The sequence below is a fragment of the Chionomys nivalis genome, chromosome 20 (assembly GCF_950005125.1).
Source record: "Chionomys nivalis chromosome 20, mChiNiv1.1, whole genome shotgun sequence".
NCBI classification, from domain to species: domain Eukaryota; kingdom Metazoa; phylum Chordata; class Mammalia; order Rodentia; family Cricetidae; genus Chionomys; species Chionomys nivalis.
In genome coordinates this window covers 31,891,005-31,905,341 of record NC_080105.1, presented here as the reverse complement: position 1 = coordinate 31,905,341, position 14,337 = coordinate 31,891,005, and the positions used below count along the sequence as shown (strand labels likewise).

Here is a 14,337-nt window from a genome sequence, read left to right as displayed (position 1 = left end):
TAGAACTGCATTAAAATTTTACAGTCTGCTGCTATTCTGTTTGGTGTTGGCTTAACGTATTCACAAAGTTCAAGTCTGGTCTTGCTGTAGATCAAGTATTAGAGTCAGTGGGTCCAGTGAAAGAATGGTGACACCTTTTGAAGTTTTCTACAAGACAGTGCTCACAATATCGTAAGTTCCAACCTGCTGACCCTGTCTGTTATTAAAAACATTCATTTTGAAAGAAGTTGTAGAAAGTTGACTAAAACACAAACATGTTATTTTAATGCGATAATACCGTATCACTTGTAATTTTAACAAAAGGAGATTATATGTAAGACCTATTCATCCACATAGCCAATTAACAAATGACAGTTGTCATATCTGAGAAAGCCAGTTTCTCATTACACATAAAGGTAAGAGTTGCCTGTGTAAGTGTACAATACCACACTTACAGAATTCAAAGCAAAGGTTACAAAGGGAGGCGGTGGTTTCAGAGTCCACTGATTTGCTCCAGTGTTGACCAGATTCGTGCCGGTGATCAGAATCCGATGCTAGATCAATTAGTGCCTAATTTCACAAAGGTAAACAATGGTGTACACTATCAACATGTGGCAAAATTAATTGTAATGACAGGGAGGTCACTAATGACAGTGTCATTTCTTTGAGACAGGCTTTCTTGTAGCCCAGGCTATCCCTGAATTCACTATATACTCAAGGATGACCATGAATTTCTGTTCTCACTACATCCACCTCCCGAGTGCTGGGATTATGGACCTGTGTCATGATGCCCAGCTCATGTTGACAGTTTTGGTTATATTATGGAACCCGGGTTTGTTCTACTCTCTTTGAGCTTCTCTGGCTCACACCTCTACCACAGTAACATTTCCATAGTTACCCAAGTGCTAAAAGTGACTACGTCCTTGAACTTGCTAAAGGGAAAAGAAATCTTGACTTGAGAATGTCACCATACTCATTCTTTCCCCTGTCCACCCTGCGTGGAGCCATTCCCAGAATAAGGGCTGTTCCCCCTGTAGGTTCCAACTCATGACTGCATTTCCTGTCTCTGAATCACATTCTCCCATGGAAGGGCCCTGCTGTGACGATGGAAAACAAGATAATAAGCAAACATGTAAGAGGCAAGGCAGTAAGAAGAGTTCTGCAGGTCAACTTCCAAAGAATAATGGAACCAAGGAGGAAGGCAATGCAAATAGGCATATGGGGTGGTCAGGAATGGCCTCTCTGAGCAGGTGATGTGGTGGCTTGAATGAGAAATGTCCCCCATAGTCTTGAGGATTTGAACACTTGATCCCCAGTAAGTGGCACCATTTATGGAAGTTTAAGAGGTGCAATCTCCTTGGAGAAAGGATATCATTGGTCTGGACTTTGAGAGCTCAAAGTTTTGACTACTGCCAGTATGTTATCTCTGCTTAGGGCTCGTGGTTTGAAGATGTGAGCTCTCAAGCTTGCCCCCGTATGTCCCCATTTTAGTGGAATTTCGTTCCTCTGGAACCACAAGTCCAAATAAACCCTTCCTTCTCTAGCTTGCCTTGGTCACACTGAGTATGAATTCTTGTGCTGAGCTCATCTTCTTTTTATTTAGTCCAGGACCCCTACCCATTCAGGGTAGGCCTACCCATCTCAATTAATCCCAATCAAAAATTTCCCTCAAAGATACACCCAGAAGTTTGTTTTCATGTTGATTATAAATCTTATCGAGTTTAAACTGTCATATCACTTGACCTGAAATATTAGCTCAACCTTTGAATTTCTACACGTGACCCTCACTGAACTGCAGGAATAAATATCTGCAGGAAAAGTCAAGGCCTATTAAACAATCATTGTTTTATTTAATTGTAGAACCCATTAAAATATTTTCAAGATTATGCCAGAATGTCTAATTAGCTTTACATGTATTTATTTTCACATAACAGAGCTGTAACTCAGTTTGCAAATAGCAAACATACATTATTTGCCAAAGGGCCAGGTTTCTCTGAACTCTACCGGCAACCTTACCAGGCAGTTTCCCGCGTCTCTTTGGGCTCATGTCTTTGAGTATAAACAGCTGACTGGTACACACTCAGCTTACTATTGGTGACTCCAGTAGTACACGGCTCATATGTATGAGACAAGGCTCTAACCACATGAGAACAACTATGTAGCTCATACAGGAAGCAAAGGCAAAAAAAAAATAATAATCTGCCTCAGCAGATTCCATAATACAGATGCAGGCATCACATGGAAGGGGGCGAATTAAGCGATAATGTAGAGGAAACACAATTCATTTTGAAACCTCAGATAAATGTAGATCAGTTTCTTTCTTTTAAAGGATATGCTTTGGAGGCATTCAGCTGCTAATAGAACAAGTCCCTCTTGCTTATAGTGTTACAGTCGCACAAAAAGGTTTGAATGCTTGAACTGCACTTTGGAAAACAAGGAAATTGGGTTTAGGTAGGGAGAGACAAGGTTTGGACATTGAAGAGACCAAAGAGAACAGTAATCAAAGGTTTATGTTTAGAGAAAAGTACATCAGTTTTTCTATGACTTCATTTTAAATGTAGACGTATGTGTATGCAGATGTGTGTGTGTGTACATGTTTACTTATATGCTACTGTCATTTAACCATTGACAAAATGCATTCTAAAAGTAACATAGTACATTAAAGCATGTGGTAAATTAGAAAAGGGAAATCACCAAATGTCACCCTTGCTCTAATATGAATGTTAGCCCGTTCCAGGAAAACATATGCCACTTTATTATAGGTTTAGCTTCCTTTTACTGAATAATAAAGGTTGAAGGTTTATCTAGTTTATAGGGACTGAATAAAAACTTTTGACAAAAAAGTAAGAGAGACTCAAGTTTATATACGATCATCTCTGGCTTATATTTTAAGTGTTCATATATATATTGAAAATCTGTATGGATATATATATATATATATATGTATAGAAATAAATATTACAGAACCAGAAGTAATATTCAAAATTTATAACTTAGGAAATAGGACACTATAAAAGTTATAACATTAAGTTTGCACTGTGGAATGATGCTCACTGTTAAAATGTGATTCTTTGTAGCATCTTTTCTCTTTGCCTTAAAGACTTGAAGGTAACCAGAGCCACAAGTTTCTTCCTCCTCCTTTTCATTAACATGACCAAGAAAGTGCTGGAAAGGAAGAAAGACATATATAGGCATAATACAGCGAAGAAAGAATGGGTGAGATAGATAATTCCAGGAAATGCTCAAAATAGCTAAATTAGCCACATGCCAAAGATATATGAAGTAATTTACTTTTTATAATGTTGGTTCAGCTGAATAAAATGATTTCATCTTCGAGAGTTCCGGTGATTATAACTGAAATGTGACTCACTTCCATGAGGGCTCCTCTCCCTCCTCTCTGGACAAAGTGGTCAGAATCAAGATAAATAAAAATACTAACAGCTGCAATGGGTTGCCCCGTTGACAGGCGCACCTTCACGTTGCAAGGGTCAGGCTATGTGCTTCCTGATTTTGTGCTTGTACGTATCTAAGACGAAATTTTATTATGGGACACCATGTAATATATGCAAACTTACGGAAAGTCATGGTCATTTGTCTACTTCAGTTTCATGCATTCATGAGGATGCTGTGGAACAGACAGATGGGAGGGTTCTGAGTGCTCCTCAAGGGCCTGCTTTGTGCTCTTAGCAATGGACCACAGAAGGAACCTAAGCCACTTAAAGTGCAATGAAGAGAGACCTAGAATACCTTAAGACAAGTGATAAAAAACATCGGCTTCCACTGTTATGCACCATGGCACCTCCTACTATGCACAGAAGATCATTTATTAGGTGTTCTTTATTCTCAAGGGGTAGCCATCAATAGTATTGGACTCTAAGTCACTGTTCATTGATTATTGTTTGTTATTATCTTCTCAGCCCAAGTGCTATACTATGCTTAATCTGTGCTTCCCTATGTAAAATCAAAAGGACTAAAAATGCTTAAACCCCTACCCAAGCTCTACAGTCTAGAACAAAATTAAATGGAGGACTTCAGCAAACAGATGTGATCTTTCCAGAGTAAAATGGCTTTTATTTTACTTCTGAGGACACACATAGCAGAGAGGTAGTGCCACCTCAAGGGGAGACCCCAAGTCTAAGTTTACATGGGGTCTGAAATAAAACAGGCTCTTGCAATGTCTGGCTACTAGTTAAATGAAGAACAAACGATGCCGGACTCCAGATGGGAGATGTAGGGGAAATGGAGTCATATTTGAGGAGGGGATTTCTCAAACCCAGAGCAGCATGAGGAATGCATGTGAGTTGCATGTGAATTGGAGCTTAGACAGAGCAATATAGAAACTGGGCTAACCCGGTGAGAGCCGGATCTGGCATTGCATTGGAGGATGCCGGAAGCTAGTTTCTTTGGCGAAGTGCTACTATACGTGCTTAAACTACACAGAAACCTTAAAACCATTTGCTGCCTATAAATTAATACTTGATGTGCAGGCCATTTTATGTAGTCATTAAAATAAGACCCAGGGGACCCATTCGAGGATTATTTCCTAGGCTTAGCGCTCATCTATAATTTTGAAGGAAACCAAATTTTCTTTATAAACAATCCATACTGCATATTCCTCGTGTTCTCCTCAATTCAGAAGATCTCCAATCAGTATTTCCTTGATGATACATGTGTCATAGGGCAGCATTAAAATATAGCCAAGTGTAGGAAATCATAATTTGTGCTAAGTAATCAGTCTAATTGCAGTATTTTTTTTTTCTAAAGAAGGGGAACAAGCTGACATTTTTGTGTCACAGACTCTGGTAATTGTTTCCAAAACCTAGCAAAGCAGTCACCCACCTACCCCCACACACACGCAAAATAGCTTCCAACACCACTGGGCTCCACGTGCCACTGTGATTTAGAATGTGTTGGCATGGATGACTCTGCCAGTTAGAAAATGTGATGAAAATATTGTCAAAAATGAAACAGGCTTCGATGTTCTGGCCCTGTTTCCTCAAAATCAGCAGACTTTGCGCTTTAAATGGGAGCTGTACGAAGACTGTGACATTTGGAACGGTAAACTGTGCTGTGATTTATTAGTTTCAGGGGACTTCTCTGCTGTCAACTCTTAACAGAAGACCAAGTAAATGAATAATTACTGTCACTCCCAATATCCCTCCTGCTTTTACAAGGTTATGATAATTTATGGGCTGACGTTTATTCCTTTTTTAAATGTAGATTTGTGAAATGGATATTTTCTTAGACATCAGTTCTCAAGTTGAGAATCCCAGTGGACAGACAGACACTTGAGATAATATGGAAAGGCATATGGCAGGCCCTATTTCTGGAGCTAAGTTGGCAGCTAAAGATAGCCTAACTGTTGTAGGCGTCCATTAATGTATATCCCCTCTAACCCTGGTCCTATCAGAACTATGAATCTTTTAATGATCTTCTTCTTGTGAATTTTAATATGTGAATGAATCATTGGCTTCCAGTTAGATTCTGTTTGGAATGGGCAACCAGAGCAGTCAGCTCAGTGGTCAGCACGTAAACCTTCAGTGGATGTCTGTTGACTACTTACCTTCCTAGAGTTAGTATATTTCAGATGATAAAAGTCCTGCGATTTTGTGTTTTAAAAGAAGTCTTCCATTGTATAAGTTAAATTATATTTGCTTGGATTTCTAGATTTTATTAGAATGTGGATTGTGTGAGGGGGATGCAAATGGAGAGAGAGCTCAAAAGCAGGGGACAACAGAAGATAAAGGAAGGCATGTGTCATGAGAGAAGAATCAGGGCTGTCGAGGAAGTGAAAGGGTGGTAGGGGACATGAATAAGAACAAAAATAAGAGATATGTCTGAAAACGTCACAGTGAAACTCATTTCTTTGTGTTCTAATCAAGGAATTAATTTCAAAAGTCAGACACATACACATGGTTGTTTTGTTTTGGGTTTTTTCCCCCTTTGGTCCACATTAACAGGACACCCATTTAGTGATAAGATTAAAAAGAAGTTTGATTAAGAGCATATGCCTGAAAGCTACCTAAAATTTGAGTTGTTTGGTTCTGCCCCTGATTGTGTGTGTGTGTGCACATATTTGTGCATGTATGGACACATGTGTGTATGTGTGTGCACTGTGTGCATGAGTTTGTGTGTGCGTGTATGTGCACATGTGTGTGTGCTTGCATGTATATCTGTGAAGTTGTGCTTCTGTAAAAAATAATTAACTTTTTGAGTTTTTGTATTTTTTACTTTCTCACCAATAAGTGACATTACTGACTTTTGCCATAATCAAAAAGTACAGACAGCCCACGTGTTAATGATAAGAGAATAAAGTAGAAATTATCTAGTTATTACTGCAAAGCGACTGCTGGGATAGAATTAGGACAAGCATGCATGATCCCAATGGATTCTGGGTTTCCATTACTCCCGGCTTGGAGGAAACACTTGTACTTTCATTAGGAAAGGAAATGATGAGATTGGTGATTAGCAAGTTACCGCAAATTTCCAGACAGACACCCTTTCTCTCAATGAACCTGGAATACAGCAGTACAATATGCAATCGTCTCTGGATGCTGTGGTAGAGGAGTCCACACCTCAGTGGCTCTCCCCTGAAGATACAGCCCCTCGTTCCAGACGGGATGAGCCCATGGTTGTGCATTTCGGAAGCTCAGAAGGGAGCTTTCAAGCATTTCCAAGAGTTATGAACATCAAGGGTTTAAAGAAATAGTTGAGTTTTTGTAAACAGGGGGCAGGGATAAATGACTAACCAAGATGAGAGCAAATAAGATCTAGTTGTACAAATTAAAATATGCCAAGCGTCTTATTAGAACTTTCTAACCATTACTATTTAACAACTGTGTCAAGTAAGTATGGAATTTTGTGAGTCTTTGTCAAACGAGTCTCTCTGTTCTCCAGGGTACAACTTAAGGAAAAATTGTATGTTTTTCTTGCCTATTTTTGGTGGACTGAGTGACAGACAGCTTAGCTTTAAATAGCGGCAAGGTATGAAAGACTATATTAGGTATAAACAGTGAAGCATGCTGGGAACTCATGAACTGGCTAAGGATTGGAGGTTAGATTGTTTGGGTTGACATTTTTTCTGTACAAAAGAGCAATAAGAGCACAATTCCATTTTGCTCCAGTACATAGAAATCCAAAAGCACTTGGTTCTAGAGTGGACCTATTTGCATTCTTTCAAGTGAAGCTTGGCAGCTAGACTTCTAAGAACCCAGCATTAGGGGACAGTCACATTTGGATGTCATATTTCTTAAGCTTGGTGACACCCTTAAGGAAACCCTGAAGTTTCTAGCTGTGATTGTTATCTGTAGAACTCCGTGTCAGTACACACCACGAACTTGGGTCATTTGAGATCGTGAGCCCAAAGGTCCACCCGCCTGAAATGTCTGACGTTCAAAGGCACTCTGAGCATCTGCCAATCGTATTTCACACAGCTGCTGACACTTGACTGGCAGCTCACCACAGCGTTTCCACCCTGTCGCCAGTGGCCTCGCCATCTCCCAGCCAGCATTCTCTAAAGACCTTCACAGCCTGCTCAGACTTGCCTTCCTACCAGGATGTCATGTGCACAAATAAAGAAGATGCTTTCCAACATGACTCGAGTGGGCCCAACTTTCCAGCACAATAGGACCGCCATCTTTATTTACATAAAAAAAAATCCACAGTTGATTTATACATTGATTTAATTACATTTTAAAATAATCATGTTACACTAAGCTCACAGTCTATTAAATCCTCCAGACTTATATTAGTTTTGAGAAGGCGGCCCTTTCCATCAAGTCATAGTTGCTTCAGCCACCTGGAAGGATTCTGCCTCTGCTTTTATTAAAAGTCAATGTCGTCACAATTATTTGTCTTCTCTCATGTGTAGGCCCTCTGCAGAACTAACAAGGATGGCCCCTTTTCTCTCTCTTCAAAGTAAGGATACTGAAATCACACAGTCAGAGAAAAGGAACTCCTTCAAATGCGTGCTTCTTCCCCTATTACTCCTTCTGAACACTTGCACACATGGATGTCATACCAGAATCTTGGCTCTAGAGAACCACCCTTGCACTCCAAAGGTTAGTGTCGCACTGTGAGAATAATGTGACATTTCTGATGCCAGAGATAAGTCACTCTGACAAGTGTGCAAGACATCTGTCTTTATTGCACATTTTCATAGAAGGACGCTATACTAAACAGTCCAAAAAAATCAGATATCTTCACACATTTTCCCCTCTGCTCTTCATCCATTGTTTCCCCCTTAGTTTTTCTAGAATGGGCTAATTTAGCAAATGTAAAATGTACACAGCAAGACCGACTATAGTTTCATTCCAGATAAACTTAGTAAGAAATACACCCTTGAACCATGAAGACTAATGGAGCAGGTTAATTTTGTACTATCCCTTTGTCAAAATTCAAATTCCGGGTAACAGATGAAGCTTCACCACAGCGTCTCCGAGACATATTTATAATAACACCAGAACTGGACAATAAGCCTTGTCATTGCCAAGTTGTACAAATGTTTTCACAGGTGTTCAGCAAACAGGTGCATTAAATCAGAGGAAACTCGTGACTGTGACTTTAACAGTCAATTAGCAATACACGGGGTTCTTTTACAGTCAGAACTTGGTAACACAGCATTGCCATGGAAGTACTTGAGAAGACGCATTCCTTTTACATTTCTGGGGTTTTCATAGAAAAAGTAGCCGGAGCCATGGGCCTGGATTTAGAAAACCAGAATAATGCTCTCCATATGGATTTGAACAGTAGCTGGGAAGCAGGAGTCCGTCACAAGCAGCCATTACTCCTTTCTGGTCTTAGAAGAATAAGCCTGTGGTTCTATGTTAATAGCCCCCATTTTATTTCACAGCGAGTTTAGTTCTCCATCACACGTCCTCACAGTTTCTTCTTTCTCTTGCCTCTCAAAGTTCAATATTGAATTAAGGCTCTGCTGTGTCTTAGGAGGTCTTGGTCTTGATTTCTAACGTCACTTCAGGAAGCCTTGAAGAAGGATTCATGTTCTTTATATTCTTGATTAAGACTCCAGTGAGCTGAGCTGCCTCTCGAGTGTCAACTTGTTGCTCTGTCATCTTGGAAAAAAAATCATTTTTAATCCTCATATATCTATCATCAGAAATCTGCTTTCTTACAGGATTGGAATTTAGAAAATTATATATATATATCAAGCCATAAATCTCTATTCCTACGAAAGCATTTAATGTTCGTCTCAGTTTATGTATGTCCTAATGTCTGAAATATGGAAAATTAGCCAACTGAAATATTTTTAATGTCAGAGTATTTGTGTTATCAATATATAAAAACCAGAATAAAAAAAATACAAAGCTTCATTGTAGAGGGAAATTCTACCAAGCACACAAATTTGAAAATGAGTTCTTGTAAAGGATCAAAGATGCTCCACTCCCCTCAGATAGGAATAGGGGCTCCTTGTGTGGCAACAGAAAGAGAAGCTAGAACTTTGATCTGTCACACAATTCATTACATTGCGTTTTATCAGCATCTCTTTTCTGCATCTGTTATCTAGGATTCTAAAGTGTCAACAGCAACGGGAAAGACGTTTTCAAGGATAAGCTTTGCAACCTTTTTACCGTTACTCTCTTTGGTGTTCGTGATCTGACTGTAGTTAAGTGGGGAGTGCTTGCTCCAAATGTTTCCTGGTTTGTCTTATCGTATTCATGGCACTGTTTAAAAAAAAAATCCTAGATAAATGCAAGCTCTGTCAAGAAGAGTCCCCCCCCCCTCCCGAGATATAAGTAATCCTTCTCAGTCCAGCATGCTGCAAAGTTCGGGTGGGATAACTAGGAAATGGAAGAATGCATACAGATCAACTAATAAGCCACAGGGGTGGGGTCACTGGAGGGTGGGAGATTGCATACACCAGGCTGGCCTTGAATTCACAGTGATCTGCTTCCCGAATGCTGGGATTAAAGCATGAGCCACCACCGCCCTGCTTAGGTTATTCTCCTGGGACATAATCAAGGACTTTAACATAAATTATATGGTGGTAAATGGGATGTATGCTGTTCACCTGTCAGTGGGGGAAAGGTCGACCTGAATTACTGCAGCTGTTGAAGATGATTGTGACGTCAGTATCCAGTGTATCCGTGACTCAAGGTAGACCTAATTTGAATCCAGTCCATCTTCTCTGATTTGAATCCCATGTCTTCTCTGATTTAGAATGTTTTCTGTGACCAATAACAGTGTCACTGAATGGCAGAGTTGAAAAGAACAGTGCTTATCTTATATTTCAGGTGTAAGGGAAACATCTTCAAGCACCAAATGGCAAGAGACAAAGAGTAGGTGCATTGTTTCTAACCTTCGGATCTATTTCCTTCTCCTTCCGAAACCATCAGGATTCAATTGCGTGGGCTCTATCTTTATCTAATTCTAATCACTCCACAAAGACCCGCCTCTAATAGTAAGTTTCTGCCAGTGGCAACCAAATCTCACGTGTGAAGCTCTAGGAGGCACAAATTATATTTCGTATACATCCACACAGCACCATCCTTTCAATACTGTTCAGTTGTGGGACTATTCTAATTCACTGTATACAGTCGTTTTGTGCCTGACTCATCTTCATTTTCATAAAGAATCCATTTGACTTTTGACTCTTAGTGAAAAAAAATGTACAATTCAGGCACTTAGAGGTATATTTTAATTATCTGTAAGGATTATAAAAGTAAATGACATTGGGAAGATAGGATGCTAGAGAAATAGTAAATTTAACATTCATTTAGAGTGTTGTGCTGACTTCATGTTTGTGTAGGGTGCATATACTTATATAAGCATGTGTGTACTGGTGTGTTATGCACATCTGTCTATGGAGACCGAAGGTTAATGTGGACGTCTTCTTCAGTTACCCTCAGCCTTAATTTTTAGGTCAGGATCTCACTGGATCTAGATTCCATCAGTAGGCAATGCTGACTAGCCAGGGAGCCTCAGCGTTCACTGGGGTGTCATTGCACCCAGCCTTACTACGGGTGCCAGGGATCCACACTCAGGAGTGCAAATGCTTGTGCAGCAAGGAGTTTACCAACAGAGCCATCTCCTCAATCCCTATGACTGACTTTGAAGCATGGGGAAAATACCAGACAGTCTTACCTATCTGGTAAAGATTTCTTTATCATGGCTTTAGGGAAAAATGCTGTTTTGGAAAATCTGTGTTTTGAGTAGTTCACATGGTAACATCCCCAAAAGAATAATTACAGAATTCCTTCAATCCACGATTTTTCAAATTTTTTCCTCCAGATACCATGCAATTTAATATGATTTAAAAGAATGATATGTGTTCATATAAGAATCATGAGTGGCTCTATGACCTTTTGTTTCTTTAGTTCTTGTAATTACTTCTCTTCATTCCTAAATAATGATGTAGAATGCACTGACCCCTCCACTGCACTGCCTAATTTGCCTTCCACTGTGAGCCCATCCTCAAGGTTCATTAGCTCAGTAATAGTGGGTGGTTGCATTCCTATGCTTGGGACGTCTTGCCCATATATCTACAGTGCTGAGTTCTGTACCGCCCACCTGGAGACAGAGGAGTTGATGTCTCATATGTGGGGAACAATTTGGAGGAAGCATTCAGAAAGGGATCTGAGGTGTATTTTTGTCTTCAAAACTCAGGAAATATAAAGAACAAAATGAACTGATTGGCATTTTCGTGTAAACATTTCAAAGCAGCATGCTGACATATTCTCACGGATACGTGATGCAAGATGTCAACCTGAACTAAGCCATTTGACTGCAATTAAGAAGTGAACTGATTTGGCAATTTTGAATACTTTTTATTGCGCCACAGACAGAGAGAGAGAGGAAAATGCATTGATCACTTAGGGTATTTTAACCAGAGAGGGTGGTACAAAAGAGGTCATTTCAAAGCCCACAAAAAACTCAAGTTGGAATCTGCTGTAGATCCTTAGTGCATATCCTCCTCATATTTAAAATACATCTCTAAGCAATCTAACATCCACAGTGTTTTCTCCCTGTGTAGACAATCCATGTACTTACATCTAAATAATAAGCAAACCACCGATATATTCCTTCAAAACAGCTATATCAATTTGAGTGGTTAAAATTAATCCATGGAAAAAAATTTAGATCTGTGCCTCACCTTAAATTTCCACTTGTTTGACTCTCTCACTTGACCTATGACCTTGATGTTCACACTCAGCTCTGCCAAAATCACATGACTTACCCAGAATTCTTAGATAAAATTGGAGAAAAGATGCTGCTTCTGCTGTTCTTCAGAATGCATGACTGATTATGATGATAAATTATAAACTGAATCATAATTACAAATCTGTGACCACAGTTGCATGGATATGCGGTCAAACCTCTTAGGACAGACCCCCAATCAGAAGAAATATTGCACAGTCTATCCTTCCATGCATGTTGAAAACAAAGGCCCCTCTGCTCCACAAAACAGCAATGAGGTATCGATAATGGAAAGACAGTCGGCACAATTAAAAGATTTCAGCATGATATCATGTCATTGTTGCAGTATCAACCAACAATACAATCCATTGTCATACAAATACTGGAGATCTCTAAATGAACCAAACTTATTGCCATGCATATCTTGAATTGGTATAATGTTGCCTTTTCTGACAACTTTGTAAAGAACTGATTTAAGTAAATATGGCCCTGTACAACCTATGAAAAATGATTTTGACCCGTTAATGCACTAGGGTCTTTGTTCTCTGGACTTGCCTACTTTGGTAAATGATTTATATTTTATGGTCCATTGTCACAGCTTTGGCCCTGGTTCAATTCCAATTTAAGAAAATACTTGAAGTGCTGTCTTCTAGCAGCATGCAAACACTCCAAGAATGTGGTGCCTTCCAGAATAATCTATGCTCGTTATGCAAGTGCAGTCAGACAATTCTTTTCAGAACAGAACAAAAGAGATTGGATTCTCTGTAGCTTAAATTGCTTCAAGAGTTCTCAGTGGTGGAATTGTTCATGTCTTTTGTGCAAACAAGGGAGACTGGATTGTGCATTTTTATTAGTCACCCAAGAAGCCTTCGGGTTTCAGGTTATTCCTAAGCATGCAAATACCGGGGCTCGTCTTTAAGAACCTCAAAAATGTCTTGCCTGATTAGGAAGTTAGTCATTTAATGTTTTGACAATTAAAACAATATAATGTTTAAAAAACTAACAAATTACCCTTAGAAGTAACAGGATACATCACTTTAAAATTGAGCAGCCCAGGGGTTTGTGGCACCTTCCTTCGTTCTACTTAATCCTCCCTTGCTGTCTGAGAGTCCAATGTTTTGCAAATGTCTGCATTGAATTCTAATCATACATGTTGGTGTTAATTCTCTGCTCGGTGAAGAAATATTTCAGACATTAGCGGTTTTATGATCTGAGAGTCAGCCTACCTTCCACAGTCAGTATTATTATGGTGTGAACACTCCCTTCCTCATCAGTCAGTATTATTCTAGTGTGAACACTCCCTTCCTCGTCAGTCAGTATTATTCTGATATGAACACAAAGCTCACCAGTCAGTATTATTCTGGTCTGAACACTCCCTTCCTCATCCCCCTTTAAAACCCAATTCAGTCTTCAGCACAATATACTACCTTGTTTCAGAAGGCACAGTGAGGTCAACTTTGGGAAATGTCCTTACAATCCTCCTGTTCTGGGATTGTTTACCCCTTCTTGTTTTAGAAGCTGCTTCAGCCGTGGTCACAGACATCCCTTGAGGCAACTTTTCCATTTACTTTGTCCATGTAAGGGGAACAAATTGAAAGTTTTGCTACTGAGAGATTAAAATAAATATGTTGAGAGGAACATTCTCAAAGCTCCTGAACGGAGCACTGCCTTCTCCCTTGGGTCCATTGGCATCACTACCCTACATGTTAAGGCTGCCAAGTCCAGTGTTCAGAAGCATGCCAGAGTTTTCAGCCAGAAAAGAGCTTCTTTGCTTGTATACATTGAAAACTAAAAGGTAAAATATGATAAAAATGACTTCTTAAAAGTGCATCACTATGAAAAGTGACCCACATGTATAAGTCGATGACTTCAAGATACCAGCATATGTTTTCGAAATACTGGAAAATGATACATAACAGTGAATTCTTTGTAGGGTTAATGAAAAAAATCAATCACATAGGTATTTATTTAAGAAAAAGAAAGTCCCTTTGTGTGCTGAGTTTGGATCATGAGGCCTCACAGAGGTTAGGCATCAAAATTAAACATCTTAAAATGAAATTTTAGGCTGTGTATATAATTCACTGTGTAGAACACATGCTAAGTTTGCATGAGGCTGGGTTTAGTCTACAGCAAAGAAAGAAATAAAATCAGACAGAAAGAAAGGAAGGTCTCTATTTTCAAGCATTAATGACCACCATTAAATAA

The 14,337-nt window shown here is 39.4% G+C and overlaps 1 protein-coding gene across 26 annotated transcripts in view; it reads left to right on the top strand.

Annotated features, from left to right (window-relative positions):
• Nucleotides 1–14,337, top strand: part of Sorbs2 (sorbin and SH3 domain containing 2) — a 190,283-nt gene that overhangs the window by 86,236 nt on the left and 89,710 nt on the right. The gene's annotated exons all lie outside the window — the stretch shown is intronic.